The following is a 15,432-nucleotide window of genomic DNA, read 5'->3' as shown; positions in this document are numbered from 1 at the left end:
CCTGAAATTTCTGGCCTAAAGACCAAAGCAAATGTAGTTGTCATGAAATCTTTCTCCTGCTTAATGAGGAGTTTGTACCCTATCAACAACAGAGAATTATTTGATTTTTTTAAATAAGTTGAAGAAAATTAAAGACCTGAGGGTTTTGCCTTGATTTCCTAAATTGAAAAAGGAAAATAAAAAAAATCTTCATGGGAGAATTTGTAATACTTGGCTTTAGCTTTGTTCTGAGAAAAATAAATTTTATTGTTTTTTCTTTGGGAGATGGAGTGCTTAATCTTTGCAGAAGAAAAGGGACATCTGGGAGGTGAAACTTTGTTACCTCCTTTAGGCTGATAGGGACATCAACTCTGAAAGACAATTGAAAACCAAAGTCTTAGTTTTGCTGCAAATACTTAAAGAGACTATTATGTTCTTCAGAATCACATTGGTCACAGTTTGGTCTTTCTGTTTCAAAGATCCCTTCAGACAGCAAACGTGAACTAAAGCATCATTGAGGATGCTGTAAATTTTTCCAGTACTCGCACAAGTAAACAAACCTTCAGGTTTAACATGGCATATAGTCCAGCCTCCTATACAAAGTGATCATAAAAAGATTTATTGTGCTCTATGCTAATATGTATCTCAAAAGTTGTCCTGATTTTCCAAATTACTCTGCACACACAACCTCTGACCGAGAGCACCTTTGAGAAGCAGACCTCTTTAATTCAGGTGTATAACTGTAAACTTAATGTCTTATATTAGGTATTGCATTTTAATAAACAAGACAGTCCCATTTCCTCACTCTTCCCTTTGCCCTCCTGTAAATACTGGTTCTAAAATTTGCTATGGCAGATAAGAGAGGGAGATAGGGAAGGCAATTATTAAGTGAGCAGTAAAGGTGTGAGTTGATCAATGTGTTGACAAACTGGAACACTGGTGCTGTATTTTGTTCTTAATTTATGTAGCTTGAGCCAGTTAAGACAACTGGGACGCTGCACAGTTGCTGGCACTCATCTGTGTATTTATGGGGCAATTAGCAATTCCCTGCACCTTGTCTGCAGGTTCACTTACATAATTCTGGTGTGGTTATTTCTCAGTAATAGTAAAATATGAAAGTCTCTGTAACCTGGCTGAAAGCTCTTATTGCATACCTATTATTTAGGCTGTTTCTGAACACGGGCCAAGTGGGTAAGTCTTTTTCATTGATCAGCTGAAAGCTATTTTATCCACCTCAGTACGAAATAATCACGATAAATTTTTCTGCTTTGATTGTCTGCTGCTCAAAGGAGCTACTGGCCAGCCAGGCTGCTAACTATTGTCCCAGATGTTAACCTATTAAATATTTAATTATCATTAGCGACGTTTGAAAACCGTAACTACGCTAACACAGGTAACAGAGAAGTAAAGCCTTTTTACTGAGGTGGGAAGGGCCTTCAGAAGGCATACTACTTTCTGTATTTGCAGGTATGCATCCTAAAGGATCAACTGCTTATTCTGGGCTAATGGCAAACCTGAATCTTGGTACCTTGTTTCTTCTTTTTGTTTCCTTTGGTGACAATAGATTTGTTTCTGAGCTTTCCATCATTATGCAAATATGTGTAGCAGCAGCATCATGATAAATACTCATATGTAAACGTATGAGATTTCAATCATTCTGAGGTAGAAAATGGGACTTTCCAAACATTTGACAAAACAGAGAAGAAACATACAGGGATAGCCCCCTTCCCTGGTATTATCAAAATATATGTAGGGCTCTCAAGTGGGTGACCTTAGTCAGGTTTTGAACTGCTCAACGGGGTTTCTGTTTCACACGTCAGGTGAGAGGTGTGTCTGCTGTTTGCCTGTTTGGTCTCTCTCTCTGGCATTGGTCCTCACCAGAAATTCCTTGCTGTCCTTGAATGAAGTTAGCAGGTAAATAGGTGGAGACACATCTGACACCTTAGCAGATTCTGAGGTATACAGGGTTGCAAGTGGTGAATCAGTGAAAAATTCTCATTGATCACAAGAGTTTGCTGCATTATGTTTCATCTGCAATACCAAAGGAGTAGTAAAGTCAATAATGGTTGACATTGCCTCAAAAGTAAAACCTGATTCAATTTCTAAGTTGCAAGGTTTGGGTTATAATGCTCTTTAATGCCACAAACCATATTAGAAAAGTGTATGTGTATCAAAAGGGGTTAAAACAAAGAATAGTTTTAGTTCTTTTTGAAATGGAAAATAAGACTCTTCCTGGGGATAAAACCCTCCCAGGAATTTCAAAAGCTCTAACATCAGAGAAAATTTTAGCTACAGTGAGGCAAAGTCATAAAAGCAGTTCAGATAGAATTTCTCTAAGTGATACGCTTTTACTGTCTTTCATATCACCAATTGCTTTTAACACCTTACTAACACCCAGCAAAGCAAATACTTATTTTTATGGTGAATTAATTGTTCAGTCTGTATTTCTGAATAATCTGTCATAAAATGATGAGAAAAAATTTTACCGTCTCTGTTAGAAAAAAGGTAGTCAATGGAGTACCTTTTTAAAGAATATTAGAGATATAAATCTATTAATTTACAGATATATTTTATGAAATTCACTGTGCAAACTGACCTTTTTTTACTTACATACAAAGATTATCCAGATAAAAATCTTCACTAAACAAAGTTTGATTATTACATTTTTGATAAAGTATGGCCCAAAAGCATTACAATTTAGAGCTTTATATGTAAAATATTATTTTTTTATATAAATATTTTAGGTATCATAGGTGAGGTAATCTCTTTGTTTACTACATTAAAATGCTATCTTCCAAATATCATTTATTTGGTGCATTTAATATCTATTAAGAATCTACAAGTTTATAGCTATTAATTTGTAAGTCATTGGAGTACAGGGTGTATCTTCTTCCTTGAAAGCATTCTAAGGATTTCAACAGGCACTTGAAGTCTATAGTGTCTCTTAAAAATCAAATTACTTTTATTTAGAAACACAGACCATACACCTGTATTTTCAGCTCCCATGTCAACAAATGCAATTGCTAGTAATAATAAATAGAGGCTAATACATTTATAAAGAATAAATTGGGAAATTAATTAAAAAGTGAACTATAAACATCTCTAAAATTCCTTAGGACTTTCAAAGACTCATTTCCTAGGAGGAAGAGAAGAGGGATTTGACAAATGAGAGAGTTTATTTCGGCTCACCTGCTAGCTTGGCATGAACAACAAAAGCTATCTTCATGAAAAGACTCTGTCACAGTGCTTGTGGGTGAGGCTTTGAAACTCCAGAGAAGCAGGAAGTACCTGCTGCTAATGAATAGACCAAGGAAGACTTACCCTCAGTGGAGGAGGACCAGGTTGGGAGCACTTTAGCAATCTGGACGTACATAAATCCATGGGACTGGATGGGTTGTGTCTATGAATGCTGTGGGATCTGGCTGTTGTCATTGCAAGGCCACTCTCAGTTATCTTTGAAAGGTCATGACAATAATGAGAGCTTCCCGAGGGCTGGAAGACAGCAAATGTCACCTGTATCTTCAAGAAGGACAAGAAGGAAGATTTGGAGAACTACAGGTGAGTCAGCCTCACCTAAGTCCCTGGAAAAGTAATGGAGACCTGGAAACCATTTCCAAACCCATGAAGCACAAGAAAGTGACTTGGAGTAGTCAGTATGGATTTACAAAGGAGAAATCGTGTTCAACCAACCTGATAGCCTTCTATAATGAGGTGGATGAGGGGAGAGTAGTGGGTGTTGTTTACCTTGACTTTAAAACGGCTTTTCACACTGTCCGGCAAACATCCTCATAGAGAAGCTGCTGAATTACTGATTAGATAAACAGACAGTGAGGTGGATCAAAAATGTGCAGAATGGCCAGGCCAACTGGAATAGATTGGCCAGAGAGGTTGTGGAGTCTCGGTCTAGAGAAATTCAAAACCCCAAAGGTCATGGTTCTAGGCAACATGCTGTAGTTTACCCTGTCTAAGGGGTTGGACTAGAGGAACTCAAGAAGTCCCTTCCAATCTCAACCATTCGTGTTTCTGTGATTCTGTGATGAGCGAAACCACACAGTGGGTCACATGTGACTACACAGCAAGAGTTACATTGGGGAAACATATATTTATTTCCACCAAAACAATAGCTCCCTCTGTGGTTTTTCAGTGCAGAGTATTAGCCTTCCTTCTACCTAGTCTTTGGCCCAGTACTCCATTTCTACCTGAAGAAAATGTGTGTATCTCTTTGGGCTGCGTCCTCTAGTAAGGTTAATTCACTCATTTTAGGAAAGTATTTGATTTAAGTTGCTCCAGACTAAATGCGTCAATCATTCTACCTTGAGGTCTGAAGGTATTTTTTTAGTACAAGACTGAGCCCTTAGCGATTACAATATATCTGATTGATTGGCTGCAATCTATAATACTGCAAGTATGACATTATCCTCTCTCCATAATGCTGTTCTTTGTGAGTTCAGCTGAGGTGCAATTTCATCAGGGACTATTTCAGCACTTTGTTTCACTGAGCTTAACCTTAAAAAGGCATTATTGATTTCCTAGCTAAACCACAGTTTTGCAAACTGCAGTAACTAGAAAAAATTTATGCTTATTATAAAAAATAAAAGAAATATATGCAATAAACAAGATGCTAATTACATGTCTTGAACTAAGTTGTACAAATCGTAAACCACCTATCCACTATACAGTTGCATTTTTACTGTAACACAGTGGGAGCTTGTGGTGGGTTGACCCTGGCTGGATGTCAGGTGCCCACCAAAGCCGCTCTATCACTCCCCTCCTCAGCTGGACGGAGAGGGGGAGAAAATATAATGAAAGGCACATGGGTCGAGATAAGGACAGGGAGATATCATTCAGCAATTGCTGTCACAGGTAAAACTGACTTGCCTTGGGGAAATTAGTTTAATTCATCACCAATCAAATCAGAGTAGGGTAATGAGAAAATAAAACCTAAATCTTAAAACACCTTCCCAAACCCCTCCCTTCTTCCTGGGCTTAACTTTATTCCCAATTTCTCTAACTCCTCCCTGTGAGCAGCACAGGGCATCGGGGAATGGGGGTTACTGTCAGTTCATCACACGTTGTCTTTGCCACTCCTTCCTCCTCAGGGGGAGTACCCCTTACACTCTTCCCCTGCTCCAGCACGGGGTCCCTCCCACAGGAGACAGTCCAGAACTGCTCCAGCATGGGTCCCTCCCATGGGGTGCAGTTCTTCAGGAACAGACTGCTCCAGTATGGGTCTCCTGCAGGGTCACAAGTCTTGCCAGCAAACCTACTCCAGCATGGGCTCTTTTTTCCACGGATCCATGTGTCCTGCCAGAAGCCTGCTCCAGTGTTGGTTTTCCATGGGCTCACAGCCTCCTTTGGGCATCTGTCTGTTCTGGCGTGGGGTCCTCCATGGGCTGCAGGTGGATATCTGCTCCACTGTTAACCTCCATGAGCTGCAGGGGCATGGCCTGCCTTGCCATGGTCTTCACCATGGGCTGCAGGGGAATCTCTGCTTTGGTGCATGGAGCACTTTCTCCCCCTCCTTCTTCTCTGGCCTTCACTGGTGTCTGCAGAGTTGTTTCTCTCATGTATTCTCAGTTTCCTCTCTGGCTGGGCTTTTTTTCCCTCTTCTTAAATCTGTTATCCCAGAGGTGCTACCACCGATGCTGATAGGCTCAGCCTTGGCCAGCGGTGGGTCCATCTTGAAGCCAGCTGGCATTGGCTCTGTTGGACATAGGGAAGCTTCTAGCAGCTTCCTACAGAAGCCACCCCTGTAGCCACCCCACCACCCCACTACCAAAACCTTGCCATGCAAACCTAATACAGAACTCAGAAAAAAAGCAAGGGAAAAACTTTGCTTAAATTACAAATAGAAAAAAAACCACACTGCAGTTTGAGGATATTGGGTGTAATAGTTTTTACAAATATGTGCTTTATTTTAGTTAATACTGTTTTATTTGAGTAGTAAAATAATTCAAAGCAGGGTGTTAGCAGAAAAACATAATAAGATGATATGGTTTCTATTCTAATCTAAATCAGTGCTAACTGAAAATAGCTTATGTCTCTTTAAGGACATTTTTGTTTCCAAAAAATGTTGGGTTTTTTTTTTTAATTTTAAATAAGCTTTCAAAGATAGACTATTTTTTTATTTCACATTGAAAGTTGTGTATTTCCTTTACTTTTTGTAATGCTGGGAGGTGGGTCATATATGTATGAACATCAAATTGGAGACAAAAGAATACTTGCCTTTATTTTATTACGTTAAAACAGATACTTGTGTGACTGAAATTATGAAAATATATTCACACCAGTTAATAGAGGCCTACCTGTGTACCATACAGGGAAAAAGGGGGTCAGTGAAAGGAAGCCTCCAATAATTTATGTTGCTGAGCGTGAGTGTTATACAGATGACAAGACCTGTCTTTCTTTTAATATATTATTATCTTGTGCTTTTATTTTAAAATTTAGAAGGGTAGGAAAGTAACTGAAAGGAAAATTATTTTCACAAATAAGATTTGCATTCATTTCTCTGGACAAGACAGACAGGGCTGCAGTAGTAAGTGTCACTGAAATAAGCCCCCTATTTCTTCCTGCACCACCTAATCTATTGTCTGCATTGGTCCTTAGTTGCTGAAATTCACAGCAGGCTTCTGTTATGAAATTACTCAATTCATTAGACTTGAATTTGGGAAATGAACAGTCTCACATGAGAGGTATGAGAATCTATAAAGATGAAAGTCAGGAAACAATATTGTTTTATTTGTTCTAGAGACTGCACACAAAATGCCTCATGGTTGCTTTTAACATCCCTGAGTTTAATCGCAGACTTAGGTTGGGAACAATTCTGCATTGACTGGAGAGTGGAAGGTTTTACTTGAGTGAAAAGTTTCTTGAGAAGAGAGTAGGTATTCACAGATATCTCAATACCTGGTGAGTTTTCATGAAACACGTCTGGTTCTGAACAACAAAAAACAAATGAGGATTACTTTGGCTGAAGTTATTATAGATGGCTGTAGTCTCTAGTTAGAACAATTGTTGTCAGTCTAACTAGAGCCTGCCTCAGTCAATGTGATGGCCTTATATTCCTTTGCTGTAATGGTGGGCAAAACAAAGAAAACTGTTCTAAAGAATAGAAATAGAAGCCCTAAAGTTACTACTTCTGTTGTTTTAATACCCATGAAGGATTTTTTTGTTAGTTTATCAATCATCAGAAAAGAGTCATAGGCTCACTACAGCTGCAGGTCCTAACAGAACATATGTAGGTAGGGTGAGTACAAGTCAAAATTAGTTGTGAAGAGATAAATTATTAATCATAAGAGTTATTTGCTGTTGAGCATTGGAGTAAGCCCAGTGTAAACTTGGTGATTCCAGGATATTGAGAATCCTGAATTGGATGTTCTCACAGTTAAGAAAATTGGTGGGTTATCCCTCACTCTCATTGTCTCTGGGACTACCTGTTAATATTCACAAGATTAATGGCTTGACACTTGTTGGGCAAAGCTGCTGTCTGTCATTTTTTTCTGAGGAGGGTATCATCTTCTGAAATTACATAATTCAGTTCTGTTAGCGCAAATCTATTAACGTTTCAGAAGACCAAAAATGTAAGTTGGGCTGAAAGTACAAGTCAAGCTATGGATTTCCATGATGTATTATGGAAAAGAATATTAAAGATTAAATACTTCTTAATACTATGGTGAGGGAGACAGAGGCAGTTAAATCTATTTTATCCAAATCACAATAACTGACCATAGGAGACCTATTTTTTCAATTTTAAATATCTAAGGTTATACACCAAGTTTGTATTAAGCAATAATTTTGCCGTTATATACACCATACACAAGCAAATGCCTGCAAGGACTCATTTTAAAATATTTATCCCTGTGTTAGTTATGTAATTTAGTTATATATTTATGTAGTCCTTCTAACACAAGAAACTCATGGATTATATCAAATTTATTATACTCAGAGTCTCACCAGTAGCAGAGTCTTTTAATAATGGGATCTTAACTAAAGTATGTTAGCAATCTGGAATAATTGATAGAATTCTTGACAGGTTGGGAAAAACAGAAACACCCTAAGGAATAACAAAATAGTATGTTACAGAGCACATTAAAATGTGCTCACATTCATTTTTATATCCCGTGTTACCTACAAAATTATAAAAATATTTGAGTTGCAGTGTGAGATTTATCAATTTTTCTCTTACATACATTGCGAATGTGTTGAAAGGTTTTGAGCTGTTTGCCTTCTCTCCTTTCCTCCATCTCATGTATTAATTAAAAAAAAAAACCATAGGAGAGTAGAATTAAGGATAGTTTCCTGATTGTCCATGCTTTGACATTGACATATTCCTAACAGAAATGAAAATGTTTGTAATTTATCAAAAATAAAGATTCTAGATCATTGAAAAAATAGGTATAGGTTCACCATAGTACTTTTCTGAGACAAGATGAACTTAACATGATACAAGGCAGAATAAACATAAAATTGATGATGTTATCTCATCATCTGACTAACTTCCTCAAGTAAAGGGAACCATGTGCTGTTCTGAGGCATTTTGTTTCTTAATTTTAACTGATGACTAAACAGTAGAGCTGCATTGTATATTTACAGAGTAGTACTGGCCCGGATTTGGATGTCACTGAAATAAACGTTCAGTTTTAACCTGTAGTGAAAATTTCATTTTACCTGAGTTAACTTTCAAGAGTTAAATGAACTGTGGAGCCTTGTGCATTGACTGATGTATTTTCATATTTATAACGAAAGTTTCAGTTTTCAGTCTTTGTTGGTTTTTTTTTAGCAGTTATCTCCCTGATATTCTTATGCATGTTTGTAAGTCAGACATGATAATTTCCCATGTAGAGGATGATGATTCAGTGGTTTAGATTTAAGTCATAAATGTTCTCCTCTAAGTATTGATAATGATGACAGCTGATACAATACGTATAAATAGCTGTATATAGAACCAGTTCATTGTTTTGCACTCACACAAAATATTTTATATTGCCTTTTTTTTTTTTCATTACACTTTCTATAACCCTCAGCATTGTACAGCTACACATTGTTTTGGAAGTTTGTGTCATCTGATTTTGTTAGGTTACTAAACTCTTAAGTAATCACTTTTTTACGTGTTAGAAAGCTGGTTATTAAAGCATGTCTATGGAGCTATAATATGTTTATTATTGTAGTGTTTAGAAATGCCAAACATAATTAAACTCCTCTCCAATGTTAGGCACTTCATAAATATGTTTATTGGATACTGGTAGATCACGTATTTTGTGCTGTAATAAGTCTTTGTGGCAACCTTCTATGAATGTACTACAAGGACAGTCATACTTGAAGTTCAGGAATATAATTATCATCTCACTTTGGCTTTATGCCAGTAAAAGCTCAATAGAGTATTCCAGATTCATATTAGTATCCCTCCTGATATCTATAGGCATAAATGACATTAGAATTGAACTCTTAAATCAGCATAGAGAATACAGTTCTGCAAATAACCATTGTAGAGAGAGGGGGTGGCCTTGGCAGTCAAATCTAAAAATCATGGCCTTAATAAAACTGATGTTTTCTTGCCCAGCTGAATAATCAGCAACTTTATATCAAACAAAATATTTGACATGAAATATTAGGAATTGGAGGCTTTTTTAATAGAATTTAACAAAAGGAGAGCTAAAGTCACCTTATTGCAGGAGAAAGGCCATCATCTGCTTGTTGTCCAGTCGTTCAGTCAATGCAGTTCTCCTCCAGATGATGACATATATCTTCCAGAAATAACAAGATTTGTCTTCTATTTGTGTATTTTCTACCCATATTTATCACAGTTTATTGGAGTCCTCTCATTACTAAGCTACAGAATATTTGGGATTGACACAGAGCATTGGTTTTCTGTTCCTCCTGTTCATCATCAACTTCATATAAACCACCACTGAAGCAGGGACTGTGATTCAGGTGTTCAACTACATGAGGGGTCGATCTATATAACTAGAGAGCCATTCTAGGTTTCTACAGCTTGTTGTGTCCCACACACAGTGAGATAAAGGTATAACTGTTATGGTCATGCTAAGATCCCAGCAAGTCAGATGTTTTCTTAGCAGATAGAAACACCAAATTTTTTTCTACCCCATGACAGTCATCTGGCATGTATTCCAGATCTTACACTTGCCAAATGGGTTTAATTCCTAACTAAAAAAGACAAGGTGAAAGAATGGTGGGAAAAGGGAAGAATTACTCTTATTTCCAAGGTGTCTAGATAGGTTGTGAGCTCAAGGAAGTCAAACTCACAAAGATATATGGACATCAATAGTCTAATCAAATGGTAGATCTTTAACTAAATACCTTTGAGAATATCAGCCTAACTGATTTGCCTAAGGTCAGAGAAAGAAAACTTATCAAGGTGAGAGATGACCTGAGGTTTTCCATATCCTTTTACAGTTCCTTTAACCACAAGATATATCATCTTAAATGCTTTAGCAGTTAATTTTAATAGATACTGACAGCATAGACTTTTTTTCTGTTGTTGTATTTTCTTATTTCAAGAAATTGCAGAAACGCGAGGTTAGACAGTCAGTTATTACAGCATATCCACAGTTATAGATCTTAGCTGGCTTTCCATCTGGCATGGATCAACCATGTTACAGTACTGTCGCCAAGTTTTTTCAAACCTCTTTACGGGTAACAAGAGGGTTGCTTTACATTAGCTGTTGTTTCACGTAAGCAAAAGTATTCTCTATGCTGATAGATTTATGATTAAAGTGGCTGCAGAAATGTTCCCCCTATCAGTGCATAATGGATACCTTCTCAGTTAGCAATATGCCTCCATTCACAGAGGTACAATTATCAGCTTTGCTGGACTGAAGGCAGTTTTGAGTGCTTCATGGAGCTTTAGTGTTTCTTGCTTGTCTGCATGTGACAGTAGCATTTATGCAGCCTGATCCAACTAGATACTTCATACAGATCTGCACTGGTTTTGGCTGGGATGGAGTTAATTTTCTTCTAGTGGCTACCATAGGGCTGCGTTTTGGATTTGTGCTGGAAATGGTGTTGATAACACAGGAATGTTTTAGTTATTGCTGAGCAGTGCTTACGCAGAGTCAAGGCTTTTTCTGCTCCTCACATTGTCCCATCAGCGAGTAGGCTGGGGTGCCCAAGAAGCTGGGAGGGGACACAGCTGGGGCAGCTGATGCCAACTGACCAATGGGATGTTCCATAACATATGATGTCATGCTCAGCATATAAACCTGGGGGGGGGGAGAATAGGAAAGGAAGAGCGTTTGGAGTTATGGTATTTGTCTTCCCAAGTAACCATTGTGCATGATGGATCCCTGCTTTCCTGGGGATGGCTGAACACCTCCCTGCCGATGGGAAGTAGTGATTGAACCTCTTATTTTGCTTTGCTTGCACATGCAGATTTTACTTTCCATATTAAACTGTCTTTATCTCAACCCATGAGCTTTATCACTTTTACCCTTCTTATTCTCTTCCCCATCCCACTGCAAGGGGAATGAACAAGCATCTGGGTGGAGCTGAGCTGCCTGCTGATATTGAACCACGACAAGATCAAAGATCATTTGATTATTTAGAGTTTTCTTTCAAAGAGTTCTCTAAATCAGACCTTATGTTCATATTAGTGACTGCAGAGGATGTATGGCTGTTCTCTCCAGAAGGGATAACCTTTGCCAAGCTTGGTGATGTGATTTGTGTCTGCAGTGCCATGGCTTTCTTTGATTAAGGGTTATTGCAGCAGTAATCGCATGCCTCAGCTTTGCTATTCCGAACATTATTTTGCTCAGGGTGTTTAGATTAATGTCAGTATAATGCAGGTCAGTATCAAAATTCTTGAAGGAGCACCATTTATGCTGTATGTTTTTATTCTCAAGAAATAATCTTAGCAATGATATTTAAATCATTGTTTGCAGTTCATGAGTTTCGAAGCCTATAGTTTTGGGGACAAAGTAAATAAAATCAAGTATTCTTAATTATCATGTTTTAACAGATTGTCCATGCTTGCTGCTGTGTCACTTTTTCAAACTGGGCAAATGAAAAATGTAATCTCAGTGTATAAAAGCATGTGTGGGGGTAAGTTCATACAGGTTCTCCCTCTGTAGCTCTCTTCATGGGTTAATTAAGTTGCACATAATGGTACTTAAATCCATATAAGATTGTCTGAAGAAATGACTAGCAATAGCTAATCTTGAAAAAAAAGCAAGATCTAAGAAAATTCTGGCCTTCTGTACTTTCATATTATATGGGAAAGAGATGTATTGGGAGTGCATGTCTGTGCACTACTATCTTACTAAAGTATCTCTTTATGAGCATCAGAGGAAATAATTCTTTAAAGAATTTAGAAAATATAGTACCTTACTTATGGCCAAATGTTCTGATTGGATTTCTAAATCCTTATCTCCTAGCCCTCATAGCACTTTCCCAGGCAGGGGTATATGAGAGTGCTAAATTTAAATGTCTAAGGAGCATATGACAATGTAAAAGCACCAAAACAGGTTTAGGCATCCTGGCTAGAAGACCAACATTTAGCTTAAAAAGAAAATGCAAACCAATAAACACAGACTAAAAGAAATATCAGTCTTAGCCTTTGAATTGTTGCACAAGTTTCAGCTGTGTTATTAAATATATTCTGTCAGGCCACTTCCACCAGGGTTCCTCTAAAGCCAGCAGTGAAATGCTGGGGAAGAAGTGCCAGCAGTGGGAGACCCTCTGTCTCAGTTTCCTACTGCGCAAGTGTTACACAGCAGTAAGCTGGAGTGGTTCTTTTGAGTGTCAAAATACTGGATTCTCAATTTTTGCCCTTCTAAGTGCTGAGCTTTAAATTTAAAAAAAGAAAATTCTTCATGGTGAACTGTCTTGCAGCTGATGAGGGTGTCTGTGCTGCAATCCTGTACTGCAACACCTACTAGTCACCCATTTTTCTCTAACCCTCTTATTCATCAGCTTTTTGAAGCTGTACGGAATGGAGCAAGTGCTAGTACTGCTCTTTCCTGACTCTGCAGCACATGTTCTGGAAGGCAGTCTGGGAGACCGACAGAGAAAGGGTTAATGTGTTCTGTGTTTTGCGCTTGGTTACTAACCTTCCAGCCAAGGGGGAATTTCACTGAAGTCCTTCAATCTCTTTGCATTACTTTTGGTGCTGTATAACATTTTAAAAGCTCCCTGACTGAGAGACGTGGCCGGAGGCAGAGCTCTGCTGGGAGAACTGTAATGTACGGAGCCTCCTCAGCAAAGAGCAGTGCTATAGCAGTTAAATTGAATACAGTGTGATATTGGGGTTTGTGAAGCAGTGCAGACTATCCCACTTCCCACCACATTTTTATGTTGTTTATTTCCATCTACGGATGTGCAATTCAAAAGGATAGTTTGAGTTCTTTGTTTGTTTGGGGTTTCCCCCCCCACCCCCACATTTCATGTTACTATGATTTTGCCCAAAAAACTAGGCATGCACCCTGCTGCCATGGATCAAGAGAGGCACGGGAGTTTGGAAGTCTTGGAACTGAATTATGGATGAACGTAGTCTGAACCTGATGTTGTATACCATTGAATGAATAGAAGAGAGAAGCACAAAAAGTCATGTGAGCTGTTAAATAACAAAGGCTGCTACTAGAAATACAAACCAAATACATTAATATTGAGTGCAGCTCTCTAGTGTGGTAGAATCTTGCCTTAAAGTTTCTTTGCTGGAATAAAATCCACAGAATACAAATGATAATCGAAATGGGAAGTTTGTACCCATTGTACCTAGGAATATTTTGCTCTAGATGAAAAAAATTGAAATTACTTGAGCACAACTTATAAAAAAAAAATTTTTAAAAGGATCATGAACAGATAGGATTTCTTCCCTCATTTTTAATCCTTTCTGAAGGTAGAATTAAAACACTCGCTTGAACTAGATACCTTTTCACCACATTTTTTGCTTTCTTTTTTATTAAGACCTAAAACATAGCCTTTCTAATCAGAACAGAAAATCTTGCCTTAAATTTAGGATAGGAAGTGCAGTTATTTTTCTAGGGTGTTTTTTATCCCTTCTTCAAAACTTGTTAGGTTTTCCAGGCTCCCAATTATAAATTCTTTCTATTTAGATGCTTCAGCACGTACCTAACAAATAAAAAAATATTTTATCTATTGTAATGGATAATAATAATATTATTCATAAGTAAAATATAACCTTTAACAGTGTTTGAAAATGAAAAATATATATGGTTAGATCACTGTTTTTTCTTTTCTGAAGTCCATATCGTGTCATTGATTTTTAAGCCGAGCTCTTTATTGATTTGGTAAAAATTCCTGCTTAAAAATCAATGACACAATATGGCCCTAACAAAGTGGTGAATTCCATTGTGATATAAATTGTATTTTTGTTTTTAAAATGTAAAATGCATCCATCTTAAATCTTGTAAGCAGTATTTCTTGTACCTGACAACCAGCAGGCTGTGGAGTAGGCTGGCACTTCATTCCTAGGTTGTAGGTCTTAATGAGACAAGATTATTAATTTATTCTTAAGTCTTCAATCTACAGTAGAATTTAAAATTTGTTAGCATAGAACTGTGGTTTATGGAAATGTTAGTTGTCAGAAAACAACTTTGATCCCCTTCTATTCAAGTTAGTGTAACATGCAGCCTGCCAGTCATCCACCCCTAATGAAGAAGAGCCACGAAAGGGAAAGCGCATTCATTAAACAGATGTCCTGGACCTTACGAAAGTATAAGAGTTCAGTTTTAACACCTGCATCAGGGCTGGCATAGTCAAGGATAGCTTCAAGAAAGCCATTGACCCATTCTCTGTATTAAAAGAAAGAGCAAGAAAAATAAACACTAAAGTGTTCATGTTGCCTCAGTACTTACTGCTGCCCACCTGAAAATTCATGTAGATGTGTGATTGTGTCATTGTTTATTGTCTAATTCTAAATTCTAGGAGAGCTCCATTTGTTTCAGCACAGGTTCCATAGATTTAGCAGTCTTCACAGTGTTTTTGTTGGGGCCTGGGTCACAGCATTTTTCGATGGTGTGAGTGCTCATTTTCACCAGTTTTTATTGATGCTGAATTTGGCTCAAAGTTGTAACTGACAGCTAGAACTACATTTTATTGAACTTGATTCATACTCCATAATATTTAAATATTTGCATCCCTAATTTTTATATACTTAAGTCATTTATCAATGGCATTTTATTAATTGCAGGCAATAAATCAGAACTTTTCATAAATACAAAAAGAAAGCACCACTGTTTATTATACTGTGGCTAGAAAACACAGTCTATTTTCCTATCTGCCTTTCTGTTAAAAGGGTCTGTGCTGGTATAAACAGAGCAATGTGAGAGCATAACAATTCCTTTAGGATTTTTTTTTTCTTCCTTGCTGATGGCATTTGGCTGCTACAAGGATCACCACAGTTTTAATTGTCACCTTGACATGATAGTTCTGTCTCAGTCCTGTAGTTAGTTAGCACTGATTTATTTTTAACCTGTG

The 15,432-nt window shown here is 37.6% G+C and overlaps 1 protein-coding gene across 4 annotated transcripts in view; it reads left to right on the top strand.

Annotated features, from left to right (window-relative positions):
- CDH12 (cadherin 12) overlaps positions 1 to 15,432 on the top strand; it is a 591,360-nt gene that overhangs the window by 411,662 nt on the left and 164,266 nt on the right. The gene's annotated exons all lie outside the window — the stretch shown is intronic.

The sequence above is a fragment of the Phalacrocorax carbo genome, chromosome 2, assembly GCF_963921805.1.
Source record: "Phalacrocorax carbo chromosome 2, bPhaCar2.1, whole genome shotgun sequence".
Lineage (NCBI taxonomy): Eukaryota > Metazoa > Chordata > Aves > Suliformes > Phalacrocoracidae > Phalacrocorax > Phalacrocorax carbo.
The sequence above is the reverse complement of the archived record's forward strand: the minus strand, read 5'-3'. Positions and strand labels throughout refer to the sequence as shown.